Source organism: Suncus etruscus, chromosome 8 (genome assembly GCF_024139225.1).
Source record: "Suncus etruscus isolate mSunEtr1 chromosome 8, mSunEtr1.pri.cur, whole genome shotgun sequence".
Taxonomy (NCBI): Eukaryota; Metazoa; Chordata; class Mammalia; order Eulipotyphla; family Soricidae; genus Suncus; species Suncus etruscus.
The window spans coordinates 88,862,951-88,867,685 of NC_064855.1; the positions used below are offsets into that span (position 1 = coordinate 88,862,951).

The window sequence follows — 4,735 nt, forward strand, 5'->3', positions numbered from 1 at the left end:
TTGGAGTCTTTCTCTCAGTGATCCTGAGGGAAATTTAGTGCTCATTTTGTGCTAAACAATAGGGAGAAGAATAGTATCAGGCCACCTCCCAGAGATCAAATGTGTGATAGCTATGAGATTCACTAGAGGAATTTTTTTATGACTTTATCATACCATTGTATAAATTGCACTTTTTCTATCTGTACAATTATTAGGCTCCAATGTTCCATACTTTGTTTATTTATTCCTAACTTTATAATCAGGTACTGTGATGTTGTTTTGTCTAAGAACTTTTTAGCAATGTGAGTTTAGAAAATAAAATAATTATTCGACTACGCTTACAGAAGTTCTTTTTGGAGATCAAATGCAATCATTATTAAAGTAACATATGTTTTTGTTGATTTTCTTTCTTCTTGATTTATTTTTTAAGTGTCACATGAAGCCAGAGAGATAATATGTAGGTAATATGTAGATATGTAGAGAGATAATGCAGATATGTAGATATGTAGAGAGATAATATGTAGGTAATAATATGTAGGTATGGCCAATCCCAGTATGAACCCCAAAACATCATATATAACCTTGATCACTATTGGGAATAATTTCCGAGGACAGAGCCAGAAGTCAACCACAAACCCCTTCCTCCAAAAGAATGCCGTATTTAAAATTTTTATTTTCTTTGCTGTATCTGTCTGTTATGCCCAACAATGCTCTAGTATACAGAAATGTAAAAATATCAAAGACTTGATATCCTTCTTTAAACCATTGTCTAACTAGAGACAGATAAATTCCCGAATTCCTGAATTACAGGACAATAAAAAGCTGGAAGAGTCAGGGTTCCATGGGAAATATAAGAGGTTTTATAATAATTATAAATTATTTTGCCACAGTTAAGTGGCAAAGACTTAATTAAACCAAATTTAAGATATTGACATCAATATGCGCAAATTATTGGAAATATAGTAGATTCCATTGGAAAGATAGGTGTTTATTCTCAATTACAATGTACAGATAAGTATGTAATTGGTAAATTTTCTTTAACTAATCTTTTCATGCTCTGGATATCTCTCCTATTCCCTTCTGTTCTCCCTGATAATAAAAAGAATATTGAATCAGAATTATTTGAGTTTTAAATTACCTCCTCTACTGAAATAAATTTTTCTTTAAAAAAGTAGTTGTATTTCAAGATTTCTTGCTTCTCTGATGACCAACTATTAGCAAGGGGAAAATTTATGTCATTTTCTTGGTGAAAACAAAGGGGCAGGTTGTCTTTGGTCATCTCTCAACAGTTCTAGAGGTTTTTACTAGTCTCCATCAAAGATGTTATTTTCATGATTGCTCTGTGACATTGATCTGTAATTCAAACTTATGGGAAATGTCTCAGTATGACTAGAGAGGGATCCTGATTTTCAAAGACCTTACCTCTTTTCCCTCTAAATCTTTACTCAGCCTCATCATGCCAACAATTTCAGGGAATCTACCTCACAGCATTGTTGTGAAATTTATTTTACCCACTTGATGGTTTTCTTCTGTCTTTATATTCTGATATTTCCAGATATAGATAGCCTGGACAACCTTCTGAATATCTTCCATATATTATGAAGCCATGGGAAGGAATGGATACTCTATATCTATCTCTCTTATACTCTGTAGTCCCACCTCATCACCATGTTTGCTATTATTAAGGTTGACATATTAGTACCTAGTCTCTCAACTAATCTTTGTTTTGGTTTTTTTTTTGTTATTTGTTTTTGTTTTTGCTTTTTTTTTAGCCTTACCAAATCAAGGCCTCAAAAAATTGGTTACGACTGAGAATTGTTCCTCTCCACGGAAATCTTTAGTAAAAGGCAAAAGATTTATACGATCTGAAGAGAAGCCAGAGTATCTCTCAACTAATCTTAACATTTCTGATACTATGGTATATTGTCCAGAGGAATTTATTTCATATTTGTCCTTAAAACAATATTCTTGTTTGATAAAAAATTATTCTTTCTCTTGCCCTCAATGAACAATAGACAAGATAACATAATACTGTGTTCACCCTTTATAAAGTTCAAGTGCAATTTGAACCAACATTATTGAATATTTTATCCCCTAGATACTACTATAATTGGTGAGGTGCCTTAAGTAAATTTGTAAAGTATGTTTGAATAAATATCTTATTATGACTTGACTTACTAATGATTATATTTTAATTTATCTCTATACTGCATTTGTCACCTGAGCTTGATTTAAAAATTTAAATAAACTTTTTTTCTGTAGGCGCAAGCTCTAAGGAATTGTAAAAAAATGACTAAAAAGTGCAGTTCTCAGACTGAAGAGAGAGTTCGGTGGGCTGGAATGTGTGCTGTGTATGTAAAAAAGCCACATATGATCCTGGACACTGAGCCCTGAGCACTGCTACTGCCAGAGCACATCACTAGGAGTAACTCTTTGACACTGCTGGATATGGCTCCAAAATTAAATTTTATAAATTAAATCTCTGAAAATTTTATGAAATGGTTTAATAAACTTTAATATAGAAAAAAGTAAAGAATGTAAACAATTTTATCATAAAACTTTATGATGCATACAATAATTTTTGAAGGAATGTTGTATTAATTCAAGTGTGGATCAATATATATTGGTGTCTATACCTAATATTTAACTTCACCACTAAAGGTCCAGTTTAACCTTTCAGATAATTGAACCCCATTAACTTGAATTATCCACCTACTTTATCCAGACATCTGATAACCACTAATTGGAGCTTTAGTTGAATAGTATAGTCTAGTAAAAGTAGTCTACTTTTTAAATTCAATATATTAATTTGGGATTTTTCTCTTTATTCTTAGTGCATGAGTTAAATAATAGTATTTGCCTTTCATAGTTTGAAATACAATTAAGTGGCACAATTTGAAATGTCAATTTAAAGTCATTTAAAAATTAAATGTCAATGCAAGTTAAAATAAATATTGCATACACAAGGTATTTTGAAATTAGCAAACTATAAAAATACCTATATCATCTATAACAAAAAAATCATAAAACTACCATATTTGAAGTAAAAATAATAAAAGTCATTACAAAATGTGAACCAAAGTATAAACTTGCAATTGCTGTAAAAACCTGCATTATGTCTAGAGAATCCATTGCTTGCTGAATAAAAGGTTTATTGACAAGAATAAGACTTACTCTTAAAGATATTTTGGCATGATAAAGTTCTATTATTATTACAGACAATAAGAAATTCTCAGATTTGACACAGCAGATTGAGAATGAACTGCTCCTAAAGTCAACTTTCTTGTGTCAGAATGCTTTCTCGTCATCTTATATTTTGTAAATGCCACTGTAAGTCTTTGGAAAAGCTTTGTTTGCATTTATATAAATAGTGGAAATTGCTCTCTGTATCAATGGCATAAAAGTAATTGCTTCCATCTTTGAGAATAAAATCAGACTTCCTCACTAATAAAATTGGTAACGCTTTAGAAATTACAATATAGCATTTATGCTAACAGAAATAATCACATGTGAAATGTTTTTGAATGATTGAATTGAATTAGAAAAAAAGAAAAATTACAGAGATTCAAAATTATATATCAAAATGCAGAAGAGTCTAAACGAAGCCTCTTTTCCAGGGTATTTATAAACTTAAAACTTTGAACTTCGGACTTGCTCTTTGAGCCCATGTTCTCCCTTGAACATGTGCCTAGCATCCTTTATTTTATGCCTCTGCTTGCTTACATGTTCAAGCCCATATTCCTTCTTAGGAGAAGCCTGTTTTTTTCTCCCCACCTTTTTTCTTCCTAAATAATTTTTGTTTAGTACAAACTATCTCATTATTCTCAAAAAAAAATGGAGCCCTAAAAGCCTGTATATGTTTTAAGAATGCAAGTGCATGCAACATTAATATTTTTCTGACTCAACAATAACAACCACCAAGTACCAGTAACCCTCCACCATAGTACCATAGTTTGCCTTTATCTGTCTATTTGCCTTTCTCTCTTCTGCTACGGAAAAAATAGATATGTAGTCTTCGACAAAATGGTTAATTTGGGGGAGGAAGCTTCAGTTTTTCCTTCTATGAATTTTACTGATAATTGGTGAAACTGGCTGATACTGTATGAACTCCAAAAGCTGGAAGTTGAGCTCCCATATGATCCAGCTATACCACTTTTAGGGATATACCCTAGGAGCACAAAAATACAATAAAAAATCCCTTCCTCACACCTATATTCATTGCAGCGCTGTTTACAATAGCCATACTCTGGAAACAGCCTAGATGCCCCTCAATAGATGAATGGCTAAAGAAATTGTGGTACATATGCACAATGGAATATTATGCAGCTGTCAGGAAAGATGAAGTCATGAAATTTTTCTATACGTGGATGTCTATAGAATCTATTATGTTGAGTGAAATAAGTCAGAGGAAGAGAGATAAACAGAGAATGGTCTCTCTCATCTATGGGTTTTGAGAAAAATAAAAGATATTTGTGTAATGATTCTCAGAGACAAAATAGAGAAGGACTAGAAGGTTCAGCTCACTACATGAAGCTTATCACAGAGAGTGATGGGTGCAGTCACAGAAATAATTACACTAAAACCATCATAACAAAATGTGACTAAATGAGGGAAGTAGAAATCCTGTCTAGAGCACAGGCAGGGGTGGGGTGGGGAGGAGGGACACTTGGGACATTGGTGATGAGACTGTTGCACTGGTGATGGGTAAAAAAATAAAATAAAATGATTTAAAAATATTAAATCTTATAAAAAAGAA

The 4,735-nt window shown here is 32.2% G+C and overlaps 1 non-coding gene across 1 annotated transcript; it reads right to left on the bottom strand.

The window, feature by feature from the left end:
* Positions 1–1,749: 1,749 nt before the first annotated feature.
* Positions 1,750–1,864, bottom strand: LOC126016858 (U5 spliceosomal RNA). The gene has a single exon (XR_007498544.1). It is a non-coding gene; the product is annotated as a U5 spliceosomal RNA (small nuclear RNA).
* Positions 1,865–4,735: the final 2,871 nt, after the last annotated feature.